Raw genomic sequence first — 27,593 nt, 5'->3', positions numbered from 1 at the left:
GAGTCAAACATTTGATAGTCATAGTTTGGGCTAGCTGGAGTCATTGGTTCACGGAGTTCAGGCCCTGAAAAGAGCTATTGCAGTAATTGAGCTATGAGATAAGGGAGTGTACAAAAGCACATAGTGCTGGTTTTGTGCTCCCTGAGCTGTAGCACTTTACTTCCCTCCTTCTTACCATGTCTGGCAGCTGCAGTACTAATTATACAGGAAAGCCATCTGTGACCTTGGCTCTCTTTACACTGCAGCTGCGTCCTCCAGACTGAACTCCTCCCAAAGAGGAAGTCATATCAGAAGAGGTGGGGCATGTCTAGAAGAAGTAAGTCCATATGCCATTATTAAGGTGGATTTGGGAAAATCACTACTTATTTCTAGGATAAGCAGCATAAAATCTGCGCTATACAAATGCTATTAGTAGTAGTAGTTACTGTTCTGGGATCTTGCCAGGTACTTGTGTCTTGGCTTGGCCACTATTGGAAACAGGATACTGGGCTTGATGGACCTTCAGTCTGTCTCAGTCTGGCAATGCTTATGTTTTTATGAATTTGGAAATGGTAAGTAATTACAGTTAGTTCTTAATGTGCCTGATTGTATCAATATGCGCTAATGCTCTCAACCCATGCAGTTGGTAAAAGGGGATCTGAGGTGAAATACAAACGCATCTGTTAATGCACCCTAACACAGCATTGTACATTAGTAACTGTAGCTGTAAATCTAAAGTCCCATATTGTTTATGTCCAGCTATACTTGGGTGAGTCTCTTAATAAAAGCGGTCAATAAACCTTAAATAGTCTTACCTCAAAACAGCATGCCAGAAATGTGACAAAACAAAGTGAAAATGCTATTTTTATTTTTAAAATTTTTGAGACATATGTCCAGTCCGAGGATCCAAGTAACTTATAAAAGAACATTAACAGTAAAAGTATAAACATAAATATAATACACATGAAAAAAAATTAAATGAAAAGAGAAACCTCAAATTAAGCAAGCTTTCACTTGATTCCAGATGCTGCCTCCTTTGAGGTCCTCAGCAATGCGGATGTTTCTAGTTCTTCCCCTGTCGCACAGTATTTGACTCTGGTTTTCTGCATCCTTGATGAACTGCTCTGCTCACTTCAATGCAGAAATTGATCAGTAGTGCTTGGCAAGACTTTCCTCTTGTGTAATGGTGCTTTGTTTAAGATCTTGTAACTCACTAAACTCAAGCCAGTGCACTATTTCATTCCTCCATTAATTTGCCTATTAGTGACATTACACAGGTCTGTAGCTTTTGCTTCTTCATTAATCCTACCCTTTAGAGCTTTTCCCTCGCTTTTCCTCTCCAGCCTTTTGGAACCCTTTCCATTTGAAGTCATAAGTAGTCCTCATATGCAAGAGCATCGTTAGTATCACCATTAATACTGCACTACACACATTACCCATATCACAGTACTGTCCAGGTGAATCACAAGATAATAGCAGTCTTGTGCAGGCAAATATGGAGAAAAAGTAGAGGCTGAACTTGAACCAGTGCCCTCCAATCTCCCTGCATTAGGGAAAGTTATAGGATGATGGGAGGAGAGACTTTAGTAATGGAAATTCACTGGGAAGGATCTCCTAGCCAATGAGGGGAAGGGTTTGGCTGGTTCTCTGTGAGATACAGGATGGAGGAAGTGTTAAACTTTCTCAGAAATTAATAGAACATGACTATGTGTCTCCTTCTTTCGTGCAACCTCAAAATAAGCTTCAGAAATTTCTAACACTGCTCCTTCCCTGTTGTTTGCATTCAGGCTACAGTGAACTTACTCTTTCCTGTTATTGCTTAATTTTCCTCTCCCTCCCCTCACCCCCAGGACAAAATTAGAGCATAAATCCAACCTTCACATCACATGCATTCCTCAGATCAAGCACCAGAGCCACAGATGAAAAGGAGCCTGTGCAGCAGATGGAGGAGGAGGCGGCGGCGGCGGCGGCTGCTGCAGTGTTCTCCAGCTGCTCTGCCTTGACCCCAAGAACAGTATTTCCAGGAATCCCCATCACTGTGCCCAAGGGATTCCTGGGAAAACTGGACCCTGAGGCCAAGGTCAAAGGTGGTGGGATAGGTTGTGAAATCTTCTCTCTCTGTTCTGTGCCAGCATTGGTGTAAATTGTGTCCCTCAGCTGTTTTAGGGACTGTTTCTGGTGAATGCGTTGTCACTCGCAAGACATGGAATGAAACACAAGTTTGAAAATGTTAAAAATCCAAGCTCACTCTTCCTAATTTACTGGGACTGGGATCCTACCTCAGGTGCCCCTTCAGGATACCCACACTGAATTGAATATTCATGAAAAGATTTGCAAGCAGTGGAGGTAGTGCATGTAAATCTCTCTCATGAATATTCATTGTGGGTAACCCAAAATGATGACTGGCTGAGGTGCCCTCCAGAACCAGGTTTGGGAACCACTGCCCAAGTGTGTTTTCCTATTACCTGCCATTAGGTATCTTAGTGAGAAGTGTTTCTTCTTCAATACAGTTATTATCTCTAAGATCAGTTTGGTTTTTATCGGCTTGTCAGTGTCTGTCCTGTGATGAGTTGTCCTATCATTCATACGACATCCTGTTGGTTGCACGTCTTCCCATTGGTGTAGGTTCTTTTGTAGGTCAGCCTGTAGGCTGTAGCTCTTCCTGTAGGGCAGGAGTCCTCCAGCAGACTTCTTCATGTTCATCTTTGATGCACAGTTCCTCCCTTCCCGAGCTACAGTGCTTCATCTCAGACTCACAACTGACCAGAGATGCAGCACTGCACCCAGGGCTGGGAGACAGTGAGGAAATTAGTCCATTGGTCTTCCCATATGAAGACAAGGGGAAAGGGAGAGCATCTTGCTGTACACTGCCTTGAGTGAATTCCTCCTGAAAGGTGATAGATAAATCCTAATAAATAAATATTGGTTGGCTCTGATAAGTGCTGGCTAAAGCATGCAGGATAGGTCAAGTTGGACAAACTTCCACCAGGTTCCCTTTTAATCCTTCAGCTACACACGCTTTGAACACATGTGTCAGGTGCAGGGGTAGAAAGTATTTGGGCCCATATGCAACAAACTTTGGTCATAAAACTCTATGAAATGGAATGTGGCCTAGAATTCTTCAGGACAGGAACAGGTTGGTGTGTTAGTGTGTGAGAGAGAGCAATCTAAGTAACTTAAAAAGATTGCTAGAATATATCCAGTGCTCTATCTACAGGTACGATACTACTGTTTTTCTAGGACTTTAGAATCACAGTTGCAGCCACTTCATGAGTGAGCTATGTGCATGTATTTTTTTTATTCCATTTGATATACCGCAGTGGGCCTTAAATAGGCATCTATGCAGTTTACAAAGTTAAAATGCAGAAGGGTATGAGAGACAAATTCAGCAGAGAGATAAATGAGGAGGAGGGAAGGGCTAGTGACACTAATCACTGAATTGCAGTTATTCAGATACCTCCAGATACCTGTAGAGGGCAGCTAGGAGAGATGAAGGACTCTAGGTTTTAGTCTCTCCTTCACACAATATAACAAGAATTCATTGCACTGTGTTCCAGCAGTTCTGCATTTGCCTCTCCCTTTGTCTTCTCTGGCAACTGAAGCTTGATTGTATCTCTTCTAATTTTGCTGGTTCTCATTACATGGTCATTGAGGCCCCTTCCATGGATATGTTCTGACAACCTTCCTCAAAGGTCTTTATTCTAGGACCAAATTCAGACCTGCAAGAAACAGAATGAAACATGTTAGTCATAAGAAGGTTTCCTTCTGAGACAAGGGTCTGGGCAATGTTTGGACTATGGGGCTGAGGAAAGCCTGCCTAAATCAGAGCACGGTCACTGCATGCAGTGATCCCCTGTACGTGTTCATCAAGATTTCAAAGACGAGGCAAGTGCCTGTGCTTGGGTCAAGCCATGAGAAGGGTCAAAGGGGTCGATATACCATCTCGCTGTGGTACAATCAAAGTGGTTTACATTTTTTATATGCAGGTACTTTTTCTGTCCCTAGTGGGCTCACAATCTAAGTTGTACCTGGGGTGATGGAGGGTTAAGTGGCTTGCCCAAGATCAGAAAGAGCCATAATGAAAATCAAACACAGTTCCCCAGGTTTTCAGCCCACTGCACTAACCATTAGGCTGCTCATTCACTCAGAAGGTGTCATTCAAATATCAGTCTGCTTGGATTTGACTGACATTTGATCTAAAACTGTCTACTAAAGAAAACTGAAGCTAGAATATAAATTCTTTCTAGGATCTGCCAGTAATAAAAATTGCACTCAAACTTTACATGTCAATTATATCCCTAGTATATGTTTTTTTTTGTTGTTGTTACATTTGTACCCCGCGCTTTCCCACTCATGGCAGGCTCAATGCGGCTTACATGGGGCAATGGAGGGTTAAGTGACTTGCCCAGAGTCACAAGGAGCTGCCTGTGCCTGAAGTGGGAATCAAACTCAGTTCCCCAGGACCAAAGTCCACCACCCTAACCACTGGGCCACTTTTCTACTGCACTTTTAGGGGCACTTTCCAAACAGTGGTTTAGGTGAAACGTTTGCAAGTACTGTGCACCCATATATCTTGCAACTAGGTATATGGGGAGGAGGGGGAGGTCCAATAGACTACCGGGGATTTATTTTTGAGGGGGGGGGGGAAATCAGGGTGTGGGGTTGCCATTCTGGAGTGAGAAGATTGGAGGAGCCATTTTGGGGAAGGGGTATGACTTGAGTGTCGGGATGAGATGAGATGTCCAGGGGGTATGTGGAGCAATCAAACTAACCCTTCTATGCCGCCTCCTGACATGATATTAAAGCATCTTCCATATGCTTAGCCTTAGTCTTTCATGCACTTCTCTGCATTGAGGTTCATTTTTTTTTTGTTACATTTGTACCCCGCACTTTCCCACTCATGGCAGGCTCAAGGCGGCTTACATGGGGCAATGGAGGGTTAAGTGACTTGCCCAGAGGCACAAGGAGCTGCCTGTGCCTGAAGTGGGAATCAAACTCAGTTCCTCAGTTCCCCAGGACCAAAGTCCACCACCCTAACCACTAGGCCACTCCTCCACTCTAACGTACATTTAACATGCTGTGCGCCATTCTCCTACATCTGGTTAGTGCAGAGTTATCTTTTGAAGTAAATATGCTACCCAGTGCCAAGCTCTACACAAACTTTCTATATCATCTCCTAACTCCTATTCATGTCTGTTTTAGCATTCCCACCTTAAGTAAGTAATTCCCTTATCTCTTATTTGTCCTCTTTCTCTGTCTTGTAAGCTCTATTGAGCAGGGATGGTCTCTTACATGTTTAGCGTGCAGTGCTGCGTACATCTGGTAGCGCTATAGAAATTGATAGTAATAGTAGTACCTCCTACATTTTTTAAGGAACATTGAAGAGCCATCTGCATGCTAAGGAGTACAAATCTTTAATAAATATGAAATGAAACATACAAATAAAAGGACACCTGCACAAAGCAAAATTAAACTGAAACAACAACAACAGTCAAATGAAATGAAGGACACTTTGCCAAATATCTTTCTAAAATTCAGATACACAACATCAACTGGATCACCTGTATGCACGTGTTTATTCACCCCATCAAAGAAATGTAGTAGATTGGCGAGGCAAGATATCCCTTGACTAAATCCATGTTGGCTTTGTATTCTTAATCCATGCTTATGTATTTGCTCTATAATTTTGATCTTTATAATAGACTCTACCATTTTGCCCAGCACCAATATCAGGCGCACTGGTCTATAATTTCCAAGATCACCTCTGGAACCCTTTTTTTAAAATTGGCATTACGTTGGCCGCCCTCCAATCTTCCAGTACCATGCTTGATTTTAAAGATAAATTACATATTACTAACAAAAGCTCTGCAAGTTAATTTTTCAATTCTATCAGTACTCTGGGATGTATACCATCCAGTCCAGGAGATTTGTTACTCTTCAATTTGTCCTATTATATCGTCTAGATTTACAGAAATTTTTTACAGTTTCTCTGATTTGACAGCATTGAATACCAGAATGGTACTGGTATCTTTCCCATATCTTCCTCTGTGAAGACCAAAGCAAATAATTAATTTAATCTCTCTGCTATGGCCTTGTCCTCCCTGAGTGCCTTTTTTTTTACCCCTCAGTCATCTAGCAGTCCAACTTATTCTTTTACTGATTCTAATATACCTAAAAAAAAGGTTTTACTATGGTTTTTTGCCTCTGACAAAATCTTCCTTTCAAAGTCTTTCTTTGCCTTCCTTATCAGCGCTTGCATTTCACTTGTCATTCCTTATGCTGTTTCCTATTTTTTTTAGTTGGATCCTCCTTCCATTTTCTGAAGGATTTTCTCTTAGCTCTAATAGCTAAACAGCACTCAAGAACAAAAAGCAAAATGAAATGAAGGACTCCACAATGGCTTCTTTTTTTCATTCTGTTTTTTTATTTTATTTTATAAGATGTCTTTATTGATAGTCAAAGGGCAAGGAGAAATACAAACATCTGCCATCAAAACAACAATACAGACAAAAGCTGTTGGGTCACAAAAACTAGAGAGGTAATATATCATAGAGAACAATCTCCCAACCCGTCCCCTGCACCAAAAAGAAACACTGTGAAACTTCAAAACATTTAGGCTTTTTAGATATAACTTCCCCTCCCCTTCCCAAGGAAACCAGGAACAGGAAAGATCATCAGTCAAGCAGGGCAATGACTTAGAAAAGGTTCCCAGGTAACTTCCCATTTATGAAGAGAGCATCAGCAAACAGCTAACAGGCGCTCCATTTCACAAATGTGCCATAATTTAGTGAGCCACTTCACCAGTGAGGGAACAGTCTCTTGTTTCCAGTTTGCCGACAAGGGCACTCGAGCAGCACACATAGCATGCCTCACCAAAAGAGCTTGTGGAGGCTTAAATCCAGGACTTTCTTAGGGAAAAAAGGAAAAAAAACTGGTGACCAAGGAATTGGGTGATCCAACCAACGCTGAAGTCTATGTTAAATTGCTCTCCAAAAGCCCGAACCTTCACCCAAGTCCACAAAATGTGACCCATTGTACCAACCTTCCCGCATCGCCTCTAACACAAGCCAGATGCTCCAGAGAAAATATGTTGAAGGCGAGCAGAAGTACCAATGAAACAAAAATAACAGCATTTTCCTTAAAGGTCAAAGAAACAGACACCTTCAATAGTACTTTTTCCAGAGTGCTCCACTCATCCTCCTCTAGCCCCAGGCAACAAATGATGCTGCCAGTTCAGTTGATGTAAAGTGTAGACCAATGAATGTTAGCAAAGATGTTTGTATAGGCAAGTACTTCTCAAGTCTTCACATGTCTTCCAAAAAAGAATCCTCCCGAAGTATCTGAGAACGAATGGAGGGCGAGGAAAGAAAGTGAGATAGTTGGAACACATAGCTATTCTGGGTCAAAAGAGGGTAGTCCTCCTGCAGGGAAGAGAAAGTGAGCAGAGTATCATCCTTGAATATCTGACCCCAAATCTTGAGGCCAAGGGAATACCATTATGTAAACGCTCCAGGGACAAGCCCAGGGGGAACAAAGGATTGAAAGCTATGGAAGTAAGATGTGCTGTGACAAAATAGATGTATGGTTGACAACAGTTGATCCTGACACAAGAAAAGACTGTCCCAATAGTAGAATATAGTGTAAATTGAGGGACACAGCCCACTACCAAGACACCTATGTTTACATGGAAGCCACGTGAGGGCACCCAACGGTCACAAGCTCAGAGAGATCTGTTCCAAATAAACCCACAATTTGTGGGGATGTGCCTGTTACCATTCCAGCGCTGAATGAGCCTGGGCTGCCCTATGGTACCAAAAGATGGGGACTCCCATTCACCCCTTTGCTTGTCCTGGTGTAGAAAAGAACTAGATAAGTCAGGTTGTTTACCAGACCAAATAAAGCGAATTATATGATCCTGCAACTTAGAGAGGAAGCCCTGAGACAGACTGAGGGGAAGAACCTGGAATAAGTAAAGTAAATGCGGTAAGACATTCATTTTAACTGTAACTATACGTCCAAACCCTCCTAACGATTCAAGTCACGAGAGAGTCCCCGAACCAAACCGGAGTAATTAGCAGAAAATAAATCCAAATAAGATGGGGTCAAGAGAAACCCTCAAGTATCGAAGTCCATGTGAGGCTCATGAAATGGAAAGGAAGACTGCAAGGAGTCCAGAAGCCCCTGAGGCAGTGACATTTAATACCTCCGATGTACTCTTGTTAATTTTGAACCCAGAAACAGCAGAATAACTCTCAATAACCCGCAAAAGACTAGGAAATGAAATTAAGGGTCAAATAAGAGTCAGAAGCACATAGTCTGCAAAGAGAGCCATTTTATGTTCCCAGTCAGCAATACATACACCAGAGATGTCGGGGTCCAAATGCAACATAGCTGCAAAAAAACTCCATGACCATAGTGAAAAGCATAAGAGAAAAAGGACACTCCTGTTGAGTACCTCTAGCTGAAGAAAACAAGGTGGAATTCCCTCCATTTACGCAAACACAGGCTGTAGGGAAATTGTAGAAGGCCTGGATCCATCCCCAAAAATATGGGCCTAAACCAAAGTGTTCATAACCCGATACATAAAAGGCCAATGGACCCTATCAAAAGCCTTCTCAGCATCTAGATTGAGAAGGCACATAGGAATCTGATCATGCTTAGCCAGATATAACAAGTCCAGCAATCTGCAAACATCCATGTCCTGACATTGGGCCACAAAGCCCACTTGATCAGGGTGCATGATGGAGGGCAGGACAATCGCAAGTCGATTAGCCAAAACTTTTGATGTTATAATCCAAATGAGCCTGCCTGGTATGGTGAAGCACAAGTTCTTTGTCAGAATATTTGACAAAATGAGCAATTATGTCTCACGGTTGGTTATCTGCACGTTGACCCAGCGAACAATGAGCTCTCTCCAGCTCAATTGGAAAAGGAACCGAATCAGAGATCATTAAGGAAGCGCAGGTGGTGTGAACTATCACCGGTACATCTGACTCCCCCCCCCCACCCCCGGTACTCCATGGAATCAAAGGTTTTTCCTGTGTCCATGGTTCTCCAGGTTATCCAACATGTGTAAAAGATCATCTTGCTGCTTTGCCGTGTCCTCAGTATGAGAGGTATTTTCAGCTCTATATCTTCCACACTAGCTCGCGGATATCCAAGCTGAGGGTCGCAATGCACTCAAGAATCTCTTCTTTGGATGACTTAATGTCTGCCTGTATCCCGGACAGGAACTTTCTCAGCTCTTTAGATATACCTTTTTTTGACGGAGGCAGTTAATTTCAGCCAAAGAAAAAAGGTAAATCTGAATCCGAGGGGGAGAGCTGGAACGGCGACACATGGTGCACAGAGGCCCTACCAGAAACTTGTCCGGATGATCATTCACAGTCTTCCTCCTTTGAGGAGGATGCTTTACTCATGTCCTGGCAGCTAAGTCGAGCCAAATACCTCTGAATTAAGTAAGAAAATCCATGGATGAAAGTGGCTAATGCTAACGTGCTCAAGATGAGAGTGAAGGAGCTAGGCAGCCATTCATTGTGGTGATGTCACTTCCTTTTCATTCTGTTTTTCTTTGGTTCATTTAAAAAAAAATTTTTATTAAAACAAAACAAAAAAAAACAGAACAAAATGAAGGACACTGGAACAAAAGAAAATGAAACTAAAACAAAGAAAAGTTATAATTAAACAAAAACTTTCCTCCTGCTCAGATCCTTCCATTCCATCCCAGGAAGCTGCTGTCAGGCTGCACAGTTTTAGATTTTTCTTTCTTTTCTTTTAAGAATTTGTAGTTATCTTTAATTTAGGAAAGCTCTTAAGACATTTCTTTTTAAGAAATTTTACTAATATGTGGTAATGGTGTATTTTTTGAAAATTATCATATAATTTGGTTTAAAATATTGTAATTCCTGATGATCAGCCTTTGTCTGTTACCCACAGTGAACTTTTGGTATTTTGGGGGTTATAAGACTGTAGTACTACTAATAATAATTATAATAATAATAATAATAAAAATCCACTTGGGGGGGGGGGGTGGTGGCTGCTCCCTTTGAAACCCCCCCCCCCCCCCCCCCACCTCTTATCCTATGTACTTCTCCCAAGCTTTTTTTAAATTCAGATACAGTCTTCAATCTCTATCGCCTCCACTGGGAGGCTGTTCTACGAATTCATCACCCTTTCCGTGAAGTATTTTCTCAGGTTACTTCTAAGTTTGTCGCCTTTCATTTTCATCCTATGTCCCTCATTCCAGAACTTCTTTCAGTTGAAAGAGATTTGCCTTCTGTGCATTTATACCGTGGAGGTATTTAAACATCTCTCTCATATTTCTTCTCTCCTGCCTTTCTTCCAAAGTATACATATTGAGATCTTTAAGTCTGTTCCCATATGCTTTGTGACAAAGATCACTGACCATTTTAGTACCCACACTCTGGACTGACTGACATTTTTTGAAGGTGTGGGTGGAGTTGTACACAATATTCTAACTGAGGTCTTAACAGAGTCCTGTACATTGAGTACATTTTTTTACTTAACAGGTATTCATGGACAGTTTATCATTGGGGGAACATTTTTGTTTGATGTGTTTATAATGTATAAAGGTTTAGTTTTTAATAAGCTATTAATTCCAGTGTATATCCTTATTAGACTTTATATAAAAAGTAGAAAGGGGAAGGAAAAGGGAGGGGGAAGGAAGGGGGGGTCTATCTGGCTCTATAATCTTATTTTAATACTGAATTCAGACGTAGTCCTGCTAACTAAAAATAGCTTTTGCTTTTGTGTGATTGGGCTGCAGAAAATGCTGGCCTTTTATGGTTAAAGCCAGGTTCCTGGGGCTGAACATTAAACAGCTCGAATCTTGAATCTGGCAACCAGCCGAAGAGGGCAAAGAGGAGCTTGTGTTTTTCTTTGTGGTTCAGGCTGAGATAAATTATAATACCAGGAACAAAAAGCAGGTTTATGGTATTAATTTTAAAGCCTTGCAGGGTCCTTTGCTTTCCATGAGTAGAGGAAGTGGTTAGCAAAAGATCTGGGGCATTCTTTTGTCTGTTAAGTGTGTTGTATCTCCCGTTTTTGTACCCATTGAGCCGAAGTCCGGCCTGCTTTTCACTAGACAGCAGGAGAATTGCAACCTCTGGACAGAGTAACACAGCCTGGTTTTTCCCGTTCATCTTAAATTCTCCAAGAAAATCAAACCTACCAATCTACAGAGGCAATGGGGATAAATCCAGGCCTAGCTAGCCTCAGCCTGGCTGGGAAGACAAAGAAAACAACGAACAAAACAAGCAAGAAGTATCCCCCTAGCAACAAATCACAAAAAAAAGTGTAGACAAAAGCAAAAGTAGAGGGCAGATCACATGTATATCCGAACAGTGGGTTTATTAAAATATAAAACCAGACACAACGCAGTTCTGTGTTCTGGCGCCTGCCTCAGGAGTCCATCAAATATTCTCAGCCAATGATGATAATAACAATAATAGGCTAAGACATCAGATGTTAACAGCATAACAACATGAAGCGTCATAAAAATCACCAAAGCAGAGCATGTTTTGATAGCATAAATACATAAGTAATGCCACACTGGGAAAAGACCAAGGGTCCATCGAGCCCAGCATCCTGTCCACGACAGCGGCCAATCCAGGCCAAGGGCACCTGGCGAGTTTCCCAAACGTACAAATATTCTATACATGGAATTGTGGATTTTTCCCAAGTCCATTTAGTAGTGGTTTATGGACTTCTTCTTTAGGAAACTGTCTAACCCCTTTTTAAACTCTGCTAAGCTAACCGCCTTCACCACTTTCTCCGGCAACGAATTCCAGAGTTTAATTACGCGTTGGGTGAAGAAAACTTTTCTCCGATTTGTTTTAAATTTACTACACTGTAGTTTCATCGCATGCCCCCTAGTCCTAGTATTTTTGGAAAGCGTGAACAGACGCTTTACATCCACCTGTTCCACTCCACTCATTATTTTATATACCTCTATCATGTCTCCCCTCAGCCGTCTCTTCTCCAAGCTGAAAAGCCCTAGTCTCCTTAGTCTTTCTTCATAGGGAAGTCGTCCCATCCCGACTATCATTTTAGTCGCCCTTCGCTGCACCTTTTCCAATTCTACTATATCTTTCTTGAGATGCGGCGACCAGAATTGAACACAATACTCAAGGTGCGGTCGCACCATGGAACGATACAACGGCATTATAACATCCTCACACCTGTTTTCCATACCTTTCCTAATAATACCCAACATTCTATTTGCTTTCCTAGCCACAGCAACACACTGAGCAGAAGGTTTCAGTGTATTATCGACGACACCCAAATCCCTTTCTTGGTCCGTAACTCCTAACGTGGAACCTTGCATGATATAGCTATAATTCGGGTTCTTTTTTTCCCCACATGCATCACCTTGCACTTGCTCACATTAAATGTCATCTGCCATTTAGCTGCCCAGTCTCCCAGTCTTGTAAGGTCCTTCTGTAATTTTTCTCAATCCTGTCACGAGTTAACATGCTCTGGTGATTTTTATGATAATTCACATTGTTATGCTGTAACCTTTGATGTCTTAGTCTATTATTTGTTGTCGTCATCATCATTGGCTGAGATTGATTGACTACTGAGGCAGGTGCCAAAACGCAGAACTGCGTTGAGTCTGTTTTTATATTTTAATAAGCCCAAAGTTTGGATATACATTTGGTCTGCCCTCTACTTTTGCTTTTGTCTACACTTTTTTGGAAGACAAAGAAGCACAGAAAGGTCAGCAGATGAGAAGGTGCAAAATCCCATCTAACCTCTCCATTCTGCAGCTCACATCTCGGGACTCTGCTGCACTTCTTTCAGGATTTCTTCTCTTCCTGTACTTTTGTTGTCCTTATCACTTCCCTTGGGTTGCTCTTCTGCATATCTACTCTTCCTATAAAGGAATAGTTATGTTGCTCCTCAGTTTAATCTGTTCTCTTCATATCTCATCTACAACATTTTTCCAAAGCTTTTGTCCTCATCCCTACAAATTCAAATTCCTCCGAAATAGCTCTGTGCCATTTTTGATAAAAGGCAATCACTCAGTTTTTCTACAAATGAGATTTTGTACTGTTGCACGGACAGGGTGAGGATGGGGACAAACTTCATCTCTGCGTCATTCTTTGCTTTGAATGTGTCTGCTATATTCCTACCTCCTTCCTCTTCTCTAGGACAGTGTTTCCCAAGTCCAGTCCTGGAGTACCCCTTGTCAGTCAGGTTTTCAGGATATCCACAGTGAATATGCATGAACCTGACTGGCAAGGGGTACTCTAGGACCGGACTTAGGAAACATTGCTCTGTGGTATGTATATTTAGATCCTCAGTCAGCTCTAATCGCATAAGACATAGGGTGCAGATTCATCACTGAGGAAAAGACACACACAAAATTGAAAAATGGGCCAGATTAGACCAGAGGTTCCAGAGTACAACAGGGGTACCCCAAGGATCGATATGTTGCCTGTTTGTTTAATATCTACCTCCAAGCCACTAGTCACTGGCACATATGGACACATACAAACAAAACAGAAACACACATACTCAAATACACAAACACACAAAGAAACACACTCACACACCCATGTAGAGGAATTGAAAATAATTTCTTGAGAAATGCTCTGCATTCTTTCCCCACTATGCAGCCTCCTAGTTTCCCCGCTGGATCTTAATGGCTCAGGTATTTATTTATTTATTTGTTGTAAATTCTAATATGAAACCTAGTGACTGAACCATACAGTTTTCTTACTAGTTACTACCTATGCGGCAACTATTGACTGAACTGTAACTGTACAGTTTGCTTCTGGTTTCTATGTGTACTGCCATCTAATGGTGAAGAAGGCAATACTTGTTGCCTTGGTAAAGAGGCATCCTTTGAAATCTGCTGACAGTGACATCTAATGGTTTGATATATTACAACAATTCATTTTATTCTTTCCATACCAACAAAATTCTTGGTTGCAACTCCGTTTAACCATCCCTCCCCACCCTTTCCATCACCTGCAGAGGGGTTGGAAAGAATTACATAGGTCATGCTCTGTATACTTTCTCAACTTGTTTCTGTTTCGTAATACCACTTCCTTGTCACCCAATCAATCTCTCATCCCACTGCTTGGCTACCTTGAAAGCACATTTATTTATTGAATTTGTATCCCACATTTTCCCACGTAAGATCTCTGTCCTGCTAATACACATTGGTATCTCACTCACAATCACCTGCACTATGCTATAGTAATATTTTTATTTAATACACCACTCTTTATGAAAATTGGCGCCAAGATGGTGAACAAACTTACTTTGCTGCAATCTACTGAAAGTCATCCCGTAAGCCAAGCTTTTGTCTCTTTCTCACCTGATTGAGAAATTTGCTTCCTGTCACCCATACCAGGCTGCAAGAAAGAGGGTCCAAAAGTACACAAAATACAGCAAACAAAAAGCTGTGGCTTTTCCGGAAGTGTCCACTACAATTTATCTAAGATACTAAAACGGTTTTTGGAACCTCATTACAGATTTTAGAAGCGTTAGGTACAATCAGACTGAGTGCATTTTTTAAAGAAATATTGATCTCGACCCCTGAGGCAGGCACATTTGAGCACCAAAACACGGCCGGTGTTGGGCCAACTACATTAACGATTGTACCATTGTTCCAATTCTGGAGACTCTTTTGTGCTTCTTTTTGTTTACCCATACCAGGCTGCCAGAAGATGGCAGTCAGAGCCAGCAGACAAGGAAGTGCTATCTGTTACTCACTGTGTGTTTTGCACACTAGGGACATGCTTTCCCTTTCTAATGAAATGAATTTTTAAACCAGGGGTACATTATTCAGTGGTCCAGCAAATCCCGTAATATATATGGACAATTGCACAGACTCCAAATGGTTCAAAATGCCACTGATAAATAATTCTGGGTGGCTCTGTTTGATCATGTCAATCCTTTGTTGGTAGAAATTCATTGACTCCCTGTAAAAGCCAGAACTGAATTCAAGGGGCTCTTTTTAGTGTTTAAAGCTCTTTATGGGTTGAGCCCCTGTTTTTTTTTTTCAAAATGCTTACAAATACATTAGTCTCAGAGCCTTTTAGATGTACCCAGGAGCTTAGACTATTTGTTCCTCCAAGGGAACAGTATTGTTTGCAAAGTATCAGGAAAAGGACAATCCTAGGTCAGGACTCAATGCTATGGAATATGTTACCACATGAAATTAGATCTTGTCTTAATAATTTTAGATTTACAAGAACTTTGAAAACTTGGCTATTTAAAAAAAAAACATTTTATCAATCATTGACACTGTTTTTGAAATAAGTTTTACTTTCTTTTGCTATAGTTTATTGTAAGATTGATTATTGATATGATTAAAATTCTGCTGTATATTTATTTATTTAGATTTTGCTCGCACCTTTTTCAGTAGTAGCTCAAGGTGAGTTACATTCAGGTACACTAGAATGTTAAGGTGCTAATATTGTACTACTAGTCGTTAACTTTGGTTTATTGTAATCCACTTTGAACTTTGTGGTTAGGTGGATTATAAATACATGAATTCCAATTAAATTAATGTGCATTTTTGGCCAATAAATGCCAAAAATGCTGTCAGAAGTTCAACTGTATAGCTTATCTGGACAAAGTGCTCCATTTCTGTGCTCAGTCTTAAATGCCATCTTGTTACTTTCCATCTTAACTTCTGTCTCATCCCTAACCCCTAGCCCGCCTCAACACCCACCCCGTTTTAAACGCAGCTTTGGCCAAATAGCAGCTTATATGGTCTAACATTATATTTTGTCAATGCTGGGATATTATGTAAAATAAAGGAAAAATACACAAAAAATATGTACATAGCACTCAATGCTGACTCCATCAGTGGTTTTGAATATTGACCCAGATATCTTTATTTGATATGGGGTGTGTAACACTGCCTTCTGGACATGTTTTTAAAAGACATGGAGGGCAGTGATCCATACCAGACAGATACTTATCTCTAACAAGGATGGACTTAGTAATTTGGTGTCAAACAATCCATAGCTTAGGGTGTAAAGAAATTCAACATTGCAGTAATACAACACTAGCCTGAGATTTCTGTCTATGATGAGGAGTGTGGTAGCCGTGTTAGTCCACTCTTAAGGTTATCGATAGAAATCAAACAAAATAAAACATGGAAAAGAAAATAAGATGATACCTTTTTTATTGGACATAACTTAATACATTTCTTGATTAGCTTTCGAAGGTTGCCCTTCTTCCTCAGATCGGAAATAAGACACATTTGCTTATTTCCGATCTGAGGAAGAAGGGCAACCTTCGAAAGCTAATCAAGAAATGTATTAAGTTATGTCCAATAAAAAAGGTATCATCTTATTTTCTTTTCTATGTTTTATTTTGTTTGATTTCTGTCTATGATGAGAAATTGTCCTCTGTAACAGAGCAATCAAAAAAACAAACCAGCGACTGCCAACCAAGCAGAAACTTAAAATGATACATTGATGATAACAAATCAGACAACCCCTCTATTCCTGATCATTGCCTAGTGCTGAAGTCAGTATCCTGCCTTTCATTGCTCCAACCTAAGAGCTGGAGAATCACAGAGGCAATATTTAGGAACAGCAGGTGTGTTGCACAGGGAGAGCAGCATAATGGTACCCATCTCACCTTCCCTCCATTCTGGAAGTGACTGGCAGAGCACTGGGAAATGTCCTGAAAAAGCCACAAAATCATTCAGCTAGCATGGGAGGAGCAGCCATAGTGACACTTTGTATGAAACTCTTGTGGCACTCCTGAGGGGCTGCTTGAAAACCTGCCAAGCTTCCATCCTGCTGTGGGGTGTATGTTATCACTTGCCATGGGCAGCCTGGAACATGCACAGCAGGGGCTTTCAGGCACTGGAAAGTACTGGAATACTGGCAGAAAGACTGCATACCTGTCCCAGTGAGACCCAAATGGAAAGTATTTCTCTTGGATCTAATCACAATGCATGTATCTGCAATCTCCACTTGGAGTGGCTGCTCTGGGTAGTCATCTTGCCCCTACCACCAAAGCCAGTAAGGAATGTTTGCTGTTAACGGCAGAAATCCAGTATTTATTTGGCCTAACTATCCGGAAAAAGCTTTAAGCCATAGAAAAATCCCTTTCACGCCAATACAATCCAGTAGGAGATTGAAGTTTCCCTATGAGAATATTCTTCCTTAGTTCTTCAAGGGCTCCCGTGGTGGTTGGTCTACAATGATAGCATAGTGCAAATTCCTGGTAGGTTTAGGTTTTATGGAACACTGATGCATCCAATGCATTCTGGTAGCTGTAGTCCTTTGCTTAAAAATGTAAACTCCAGTAAACCCAGAATTTACTGAAACTGGTTTCAGAGCCTGACCTGGCAATGCCAATAACATCCTGGCATCTCTGCCGCCCCAGATCCTGCGCGTGGTTCTTGCAGCCTGACACTGGACCTCGAGAGAGCTTTGTTTTCTTGCTTAAAATCCCTCCATCTATCTGTCTGTCTCTCTCTTACTTATCCCCCTGTAACTATTTTAAGGAGCAAATTGAACATCTGGCAAGGTGCCTACACAGCAGGCTGAAACTCTGCCTTTTAAGGTTCCCTTTTCTTTCTTAGAACAAGGAACTGGGAACTGCCATGGCAGTTGGCATTCTCACTTTCTGCCTTCTCCAGAGCATAAACTCTGTTATAGGAAATGTCATTCTTAACCTTATGCTCTGATAACCAATATCTGGCTTTATTTTCCAGTAAGAGTGAAAACTTACTCAGCTGTCTGGTGTTGTGCTGAGGGTCACAGAGAAAGGGAAATCATAAAACTAGAGGATGTGAAGTGAGGTTATGAGGTGGTACATTTAGAGGTAATGTCAGGAGATTCTTATTCACAGGGAGGGTGGTCAATGCCTGGAATACCCTCCTGAGGGAGGTGGTAGAGGCAAAAGTGGTGATGAAATTCAAAAAGGAACGGAATGAACACACAGGATCTCTAATTAGAAAATGGATGGTATTAAAAAAAAAACTTTAAAAGTGGCTGCATGTCTGTGGATGTGTCGAGTGACGCTTAGATGATGACTCGGCTGTGAAGAACTAAGGCCAGTGCTGGGCAGACTAATACGGTTTGTATATGGCAGTCTGGTTTAGGATAAGCTGAAAAGTGCTTTGACAACAATTTCGGTAGCTGGAACATGAGAACAGTGCCGGGCAGATTTTACAGTCTGTCTCTCGCAAATGACCAGATGGATTCTGATAGGCTGGAGTGGGCTTCGACAGCAACTCCAGTAGTCGGAACGTAAGGAGAGTGTGGGGCAGTCTTCTATGGTATATGTCCCAGAAATGCCAAAGAAAGACCATAATCAAATACTTTATATCACATTCGTTGTTGGTGTAATCATGATTGGATAGTGAGTGTGACTGTTGGACAGACTGGGTGGACCATTCAGGTCTTTATAGTCAGCCATAACACAGAAGTATGGCCCTGTTCTGTCTGAGACATATCCAGTCACTGGTGCCTTATTAATACTAAGCAGCATGGCCTTATCGAACACACCAGGTTGTTTAGGTCCCTGTACGCTACCTGCATTCATAAGACAGACAGTGACCCTACTGACACTGGTCTCTTAACCCTGTTAGTATGGTAGTCTTGCCTCTGCTTCCAGTAGGGCAGCAGGCCATCATGAAATGCATTGGAAAACCAGGACTGCAGTAAAGCCATATCAGTGGTCATGGACCAGGCTGCAGCCTCCTCTGAATGCGTCTGCCCTGTGACTGCAGTACTGCCGCATCTGCACACCTGATTTATACAGGACTGCCACACTAGTCACTACATTTCTGGCACTTCCTCTTCTGAGTTAGTTCAGAAAGTTCCTCTACATTTCCTGCTCCTTTCAAGGTCAGTGTATGCAGCTACAGATTTGGGTTTATTAACTATTAAGGAGCAGCCTTTGTGCATTAAAGAAAATTAATAGAAATAAACCAAACATAGAAAAGATGGTGATAGCTTTTTTTTTTATTGGACTAACATTTTTGATTAGCTTTCAAAGGCAATATCCAGAGTACCTGAATGTAACTCACCTTGAGCTACTACTGAAAAAGGTGTGAGCAAAATCTAAATAAATAAATAATAATAATAAATCAATAATAAAATAAACTCCTTTCTTCTTCAGATCAGAAGGTGTTACCTTTGAAAACTAATCAATAAATGTATTAAAAGTTAGTCCAATAAAAAAGGTATCACCATCTTTTCTCTGTTTTGTTTTATTTCTATTTGTTACCTTTAAAAGTGGTCTAACAGTTTGCATTAAAGAAGAAAGTAACAGTGAGCTGTAAGATGCTGAAATGGGCTGCCTGCTAGTGTCATAGGTGCAGGAGAACTGCAGTCTGAGATCAATAGCCTATGCTCCTTCTGCAGCATGTATTAACTTACCACCTTTCCATTTTAGAGTCCAAAACTAGCTGGGCTTAAACATTTTCTTTTTGAAAAAGTTGTGGGGAAAAAAAAAAAGCTGAGAGCTTCCTTGGGTCTTGTGTCAAAGTTTCACATGCTTCATTCACCCCTTTCAGCCCTCTCCCATAGCCCTCTGCAAGCTGTCTGTCTGCCTCCCATAACCCAGGAAGTCAGGAGCGTGTGATCTGGGCCTCTCACTAAACTCCCCAACTGCTCTGTCTATTTTGTGGCATTCCTACCAGTAGGGAAATGGTTTGCAGTACAGTCCCTGGGGCTCTTCTCAATCAGATCAGCAACTTCCCCCCCCCCCCCCCCCCCCGGACTCCCTAGAACACACACACACATCTTCTATTGCTACTTGATGGGAAAAGGGGGGGGGGGGAGAAGTATGATTATTCCCATATATAGCTTTCCTACATTTCTCAGCATACTCAAACACACATGGGAATGATCCATAACTCATTAGCAGAAGTAGATAAACATCCTGTGGCAAGGGATTTACCCTCACAAGAAGTGATGTCAGCATAGTCTGGTTTTTTTGAGTGCTGAAGCATCTAGGTTAGGAAGTAGACAGTTTAAAGATTCAAGTAAAGGTTTAAATGGACTGAGCGTGATGACCCTAGGGTATCCCCTTTCTTCTTGGGCAGAGGTTTTCCAACAGTCATGCAATGTGCCTCTGAAAGTCTCCCGGTCTCCCAACCCAGTCAGTGATTTCTTCTTGAATTATGTCAGCTGTTAAATGCCCTAAGTAGCCTGATCCAGCAGTGCGGCACTGTTTTTAGACAGGTGCAAATAGTACATCCATTGGAAGCCCTGATGTACACCTGCAAAGGCTGGTATAGCAAATATTGTATTAAACTGAGCCAGGCTAAGATGGGCCTGGAAGTTTTAGTTATCATATTTATTTGGTGTGTTTGTTATACTCGTTATCCCTCCTATCATGCTGATTTGCTGACTCCCTTATATGCCTTGTTATCTATTGAGGTCAAGGTCCCAACCATGTGTGGTAGTTCCATCTTGAATCCGTGCGTACCGGGTCATCCTTGATAGAATGATCTCCCATTGTACTTACGGCTTCAGGAATCATTTCAGGTATTCAAGAGATTGCTTAAAGCGTATTTATTTCAGGCTACGTTTCAGGTCTAAATATGGGTTTATTTTGCCTTCGCTGGCCTATTGTTGATTGGGATCTGGGTACTTAGTGCTGGTTGAGTTCAAATGCTTGTGTGTGTTGTGGTTTCTTTGTTTTGTTTTTCCTTTACTTTTATTCTTTCCTTTAATGTTTGGCAATTTTTTCTTTTATGTATATTTTCATTATTACGATGTGTAACCCGCTTAGGGGGCCATTCCAATGGGCAGTATAGCAAGCTTGGAATGAACTTGGAAACCACTATGTTATCAGAGACGTCAAGGTGGTTTGCAATCATAAAAATGAACAACTGTAAAAACAAGACTGAAACTAATCAAAGACAAGGACAAATGGAAAAAAGACAAAAGAAAAGGATAAAATGTAGCACAACAATAGAAATATCTGTTACAAAAAAATATTTACACTAAAGAAATTGCAAACAAGTTATGTTATGTTATGTTATGTTATGTTACACGATTTTTATATTCTGCAATTACCATTATTAGTTCTATGTGGAGCACATGGCAAGATCACAGGATCAGTTTCCTGGAATTAACAGTAATATATAATTACCTGATTAATAATATAATTTAAAATGTTTTACAAATAAATGAGTTTTAATATAAGATAATTTGATAAGGAGGCGATACAGAGCAAAAAGATTTAAGGAAGTAGAAGGGCATGTGAGAAAAGAAGAGAGAAGCTTATGCAAAAAGCCAAGTCTTGAGAACCGTCTTCAACTTAGAGTGAGGGAAGACACTTGGCGAAGATCAGGAGGAGAGATAAAGCAGAAAGTGATCTTGTGAATAGAATGAAGCCAAGAAACAGAGGGGACTGCAAGCAAATTGAAACATGAAAATCAATGGGCACAATTAGGCTGATAAGGAACTAACCCCCCCCCCCCCCCCCCCCAACACACACACACACACTTTTACAAAACCGCGCTAGTGGCTGCTGCATGGTAATGCCGATACAGTCCATTCACATTGAATGGGCTGTGTCTGCATTACCGCACCGGTAGCCGCTAGTGCGGCTTTATAAAAGCAGGGGTGACACAGCTGAAAGATAGACTGGAAGACCAGCATAGAGGGCATGACAAGTCAGATTGTAAACTGAATTCTTTAGATAATGTATAGCCAATGTTGTTCAAAAAGAAGCATTTTACTGTCAAGTAGCTTTACAGCCATGTTTTGAATCAGTTAAAGATGGTGGTCGATAAGCAGGAATACCAAGAAGAGAATTACAGTAGTCTAGATGAGTTGGAACAAGAGCATGAAGTCGAGTGCCTAATGCTTTGTTGTTGAGAGACAGTCTTATTGAGCATAACTACCTTGAGGCAAAGAAGGATTTCTGACCATCCAAGGAAATATGAGAAGAAAAAGACAGATTTGCATCAAAAAGGAGATCAAGCAGGTGAGCAGATTGTTTAATAGGAACAGGGACTCTGCATTAAGAAAGCTAAAAGGGAGGAGATGAGTGGCTCTGTGAAAATCAGATTGCTTCGTATTTGAGGATTCAGACCCATCTGATGCTGTGATAACCAAGAGATTGTGTCTCTGCTGGATTGAACTAGATGAACATAAGTGTTACCATACTGGGACAGTCTGAAGGTCAATCAAGCCCAGTATCCTGTTTCTAACAGTGACCAATCCAGGTCACAAGTACCTGGCAAGATACCAAAACAGTAAAACAGATTTTATTTATTTGTTACATTTGTATCCCACATTTTCCCACCTATTTGCAGGCTCAGTGTGGCTTACATAGTGCTGGAGATGCGATTGCAGCATAAAATAGATTTTATGCTGCTTATTCTAGAAATAAGCAGTGGATTTTCCCAAGTCCATCTGAATAATGGCTATGGACTTTTAGGAAATTTATCTAAACCTTTTTAAACCCTGCTAAGCTAACTGCTATTACTACATTATCTGGCAATGACAGACCTCACAGACCTACCAACCAGAAACACAACAGGATCAACACGAACATACCTAAATCTCCACTACCCAAGCTGCAAAGGACTCAAATACAAATCAACCTATGCATCCAGCTTTTCCTACATAAGCACACAGCTATGGAACGCATTACCAAAAGCCATGAAAACAACTTATGATCACCTAAACTTCCGGAAATCATTAAAAACTAACCTGTTCAAAAAGGCATACCCTACCGACCCAACTTAAATGCCTGTACCCTGCAACACAACAAAACCAAAGCTCGTAATGGACATAAAACTCTTCTTTTTTACAATTCTCTTCCTCTCTACGATTCCCTAATGTGTCTGTACACATGAACCTTATTCTATCACAACATTACTTTATTTGTTCATACCTGAATTGTCGAATGCTTTTACGGTACTATGTAAGCCACATTGAGCCTGCAAATAGGTGGGAAAATGTGGGATACAAATGTAACAAATAAATAAATATAAGCAGAGATACCAAACTTTGTAGTAAGGTGGCCAATGGAGCCAAAAAATGTTAAACAGTACAGGTGTCAAAATTGGCCTTTGCCGTACCCTGCTAGAGAGTGCAAAAACTTCAGCAAAATGGAGATCCAGATCATAAGATAGGGTGGCAGCTCTGAATTATGAGAACAGTACAGAAATTTAATTTCAGAACTAATTTTTTGTTATGTTATCTTCTTTTTTCCTCACATCACCTATTGCCACTGTTTAAATTCTGATGACTGTTCTGTACTTCTAAAATGATTCTTTTGCCAGTGTACAGAATACACGGTTAAAGGATATAGAGCCCCTCCTCTGCTGTCTCCAGGGTTCCTTGTTCTCATTTACTTCCCACCATTCCAGGCTTCAGATCTAATATGACGCCAGATCTCTGGCCTAGGTGCATATTAGGACCAGTCTGGCACATATTTAAGTGCAGGGGTGGGAGGATCTCAGAAACTGTGGCATCTGAAAATTTGCTGTATTCACTGTATGCCTAATCCTCCTCCTTTTCCTCCTAGAAACACTCTTTTGCCTAGGACTTGCCCCATTAAAGTTAAGTTCCAATTTCCCTATTTTGCCTAATGGGAAATTGGAACTTACATGCACTTTCCTTTCCTCTGTAGATCTCACTCGGCTGTGCTTTACCAGAGACAAACTGGCTTTCTGCAGCTATTCACTGAACTGCTTGCTGATTACTACCAGTACCTGTACAGTTTCTGACCTACGTGTTTTATTTATTTATTAATTTGCATTTGGCTCGCACCTTATCCAGTAGTAGCTCAAGGTGTGTTACATTCAGTCACACTAGATATTTCCCTGTCCCTGTCTCTCGCCCCACTAAGCGCATTAACCTTCAGCCCTGGTTAACCCCTTGCATCCGTTACCTTCGCTCATGCACCCGATCTGCTGAACGACTCTGGAGGAAATCTCGCACCCTGTCAGACTTCACCCATTACAAATTCATGCTATCCTCCTTCCAGTCCTCCCTATTCCTTGCCAAACAGGAATACTATTCTCAATTAACCAATTCTCTTGGCTCCAACCCTCGTCGCCTCTTCGCCACCCTCAACTCCCTACTTAAAGTGCCCTCCGCTCCCATCCCCCCCTCACTCTCTCCTCAAACACTAGCTGACTACTTCCACGATAAAGTGCAGAAGATAAACCTTGAATTCACTTCCAAGCCTTCTCCTCCCTGCGACTTTTCAACCCACTCCCTCAACCAACCTAACCTGGCCTCCTTCTCCTCCTTCCCTGAGATCACCGAAGAGGAAACTGCTCGCCTTCTTTCTTCCTCTAAGTGCACCACCTGTTCCTCTGATCCCATTCCCACCAATCTGCTTACCAACATCTCTCCTACAGTTAACCCCTCAATCTGTCACATCCTCAACCTCTCCCTCTCCACTGCTACTGTCCCTGACACCTTCAAGCACGCTGTAGTCACACTACTTCTCAAAAAACCATCACTTGACCCCCACCTATTCCTCCAACTACCGCCCCATCTTTCTTCTACCCTTCCTCTCCAAATTACTTGAACGCGCTGTCCACAGCCGCTGCCTTGATTTCCTCTCCTCTCAGGCCGTCCTCGATCCGCTTCAATCCGGCTTTCGCCCATTACACTCGACAGAAACAGCATTCTCTAAAGTCTGCAATGACCTGTTCCTTGCCAAATCCAAAGGTCACTATTCCATCCTCATCCTCCTCGACCTATCTGCCGCCTTTGACACCATCAATCATAATTTACTTCTTGACACACTGTCCTCTTTCGGGTTCCAGGGCTCCGTCCTCTCCTGGTTCTCTTCGTATCTTTCCCAACGCACCTTCAGAGTATTTTCTAATGGCTCCTCTTCCACCCCCGTCCCGCTCTCTGTTGGGGTTCCTCCAGGATCTGTCCTGGGACCGCTTCTTTTCTCGATATACACCTCTTCCCTGGGCTTGCTGATCTCGTCACATGGTTTCCAGTACCATCTCTATGCTGATGACACCCAGCTTTACCTCTCCACTCCCGACATCACAGTCGAAACCCAGGCCAAAGTTTCGGCCTGCCTCTCAGACATCGCTGCCTGGATGTCCAACCGGCATCTGAAACTGAACATGGCAAAGACTGAGCTCCTTCTCTTTCCACCCAAACCCTCTTCTCCTCTTCCCCCACTTTCTGTCTCTGTTGACAACGCCCTCATCCTCCCCACCTCTTCAGCCCGCAATCTAGGAGTCATTTTCAACTCCTCCCTCTCCTTCTCTGCCCATATCCAGCAGACAGCTAAGACCTGTCGCTTCTTCCTCTATAATATTAGCAAAATTCGCCCATTCCTCTCTGAACAGACCACCCGAACCCTCGTCCACTCGCTCGTTACCTCTCGTCTTGACTATTTTTTTTATTTTTGTTACATTAGTACCCCGCGCTTTCCCACTCATGGCAGGCTCAATGCGGCAGGCAATGGAGGGTTAAGTGACTTGCCCAGAGTCACAAGGAGCTGCCTGTGCCGGGAATTGAACTCAGTTCCTCAGTTCCCCAGGACCAACCTTCTCCTCGCTGGCCTCCCGCTTAGCCACCTATCCCCCCTTCAATCTGTCCAAAATTCCGCCGCATGTCTTATCTACCGCGTGACCCGATACTCTCATATCACCCTTCTCCTCAAGTCGCTTCACTGGCTCCCGATCCGCTACCGTATTCAGTTCAAGCTTCTCCTATTGACCTTCAAGTGCACTCAATCTGCAGCCCCCCATTACCTCTCTACCCTCCTCTCCCCGTATGTTCCCACCCGTAACCTCCGCTCTCAGAACAAATCACTCCTATCTGTACCCTTCTCCACCACCGCTAACTCCAGACTCCGCCCCTTCTGCCTCACATCACCTTATGCCTGGAACAGACTTCCCGAGCCCATACGCCATGCGCCCTCCCTGCCCATTTTCAAGTCCTTACTCAAAGCCCATCTCTTCTCCCTTGCTTTTGGCGCCTAACCACCCTCCCCATTCATGATACCTACACTGACTACATAGTTTGTCACCTTTAAATTGTAAGCTCTCTTGAGCAGGGACTGTCCTTCCCCATGTTTAAACTTGTACAGCGCTGCGTAACCCTGGCAGCGCTATAGAAATGCTAAGTAGTAGTAGTATTTACAATCTAACCCCCCCTGTTTACTAAGCCTCGCTAGTGGCTCTGATGCGCTAATGCTGACACAGCCCATTCACTTTGAATGGGCTTGTGGCAAAACAGTGGGTTTTCAAATTTGTGAATTGTAAATGTTTTCATGACGTGTATTTCCCTTAATTGGCCAACAGATGGCGTTTGTGTTGTGTTTTAAAGCTGTTGCAGAGAAAGCTGTTTTCTTTTTCAGTTTGGCCCTGTGGAAAGGCAGCCTGCAGTGCCATTGTCCAGATACTTTCAAAGTTGGTGCTCTGGGCTTCGAATGGCCCTGGAGTTCAAAATCCAGTCAGGAGGGACTGGATTTTCTTTAGTCTCAGCTTGGGAGTACAGAGGAGGAACATCTCTGTCCTAAGATGCTGTTCAAGACTTGTGAGTAGTTAATTTCCTGAAACTACCCAGGTGCTACCCAGGTAGTAACAAGTGTTAGGTAGTTTTAATTTTGATCTTTGTTTCAGTTACCTGTTATAGCTTGCAGATTTTCACCTTTTTTCTTGGTTCACTGTTCTATTTTTTTAAGATGATAAACCAATTCGTTTATTAGCTCTGTTTGTCTTGGATTAACTAAGAATCCTGGTGGTTTGTGTTTTGGGTCTGTGAATGCTTTCTTTGAACTCTGGGACCCCTGGCTACCACTGCTCTGAACCTGAATGGTTTTTTTTTTTTTTTTTTTTTTTTTTGGGGGGGGAGATTTAGCTAATGCCTTTTTCAATTGTAGTTCAAAGTGAGTTACATTTGGGTACACTACATATTTCCCTGTCCACACAGGGGTTACAATCTAAGGGGTTCTTTTACTAAAGGGTGTTAAGTATGTAGTGATAATAGCCCCTTGTCCATGAGCTAACTGTGCATTATTTTTAAAAAAATATTTTTGGAGGGGGTGGAGAATGGGCATGGAAGCAATAACTAGCTAGTGCATTTGCATTAGCACATGCTAACTGGGTAATGCCAAGTTAACAAATGAATACTTAAGGGCCGTTTTACTAAGTAGCGGTAAGCCCACCACAGACTTGCCACACACCAATCCAGAACTACCGCCGGGCTCCTAGTGCACACCATTTCCGCTGCTACAAAAATGTTTCCTATTTTTGTAGAGCTGCAATTTAACCGGCAGTAAGCAGGCAACACCATGCACTGCCCAGTTAGTGCAAGAGCCCTTAATGCCATCTCAATGGGTGGTGGTTAGGGCGCTCCACTGAAATGGTTGTGCAGTAAGTGGTTCACTTGCCACATGGCCATTTATTTTTCCCAGAAATGGCCAGCCTTTACCCACTACGGTAAAAGGGAGCCTCAGCGCATGTCAAAAACACACGCTGACCCTTTTTACCACAACTTAGACAAAGAACCCCTTAGTGCTTCCTAAATAAGAGGCAGTAAACGCTCCTGCGCTAATTTTTTGCAAGTCCCGCATGCTAATGGACCAATTAAAGTGGGAGCTGCAAAAATAAAAAGTTCTCTTTTACTGCCGCCTTAAAAATGGGCTTAGCA

General features: G+C 42.1%; 1 long non-coding RNA gene across 1 annotated transcript in view; it reads right to left on the bottom strand.

The window, feature by feature from the left end:
* Window positions 1–827: 827 nt before the first annotated feature.
* The window catches only part of LOC115476420, a 35,666-nt gene continuing 8,900 nt past the window's right edge, over window positions 828–27,593 (bottom strand). Inside the window, exon 2 of the long non-coding RNA XR_003943177.1 lies at window positions 828–3,698. This is a non-coding gene — a long non-coding RNA (uncharacterized LOC115476420). The remainder of the gene's footprint in view (window positions 3,699–27,593) is intronic.

Source organism: Microcaecilia unicolor, chromosome 8 (assembly GCF_901765095.1).
Source record: "Microcaecilia unicolor chromosome 8, aMicUni1.1, whole genome shotgun sequence".
NCBI lineage: Eukaryota > Metazoa > Chordata > Amphibia > Gymnophiona > Siphonopidae > Microcaecilia > Microcaecilia unicolor.
The sequence above is the reverse complement of the archived record's forward strand: the minus strand, read 5'-3'. Positions and strand labels throughout refer to the sequence as shown.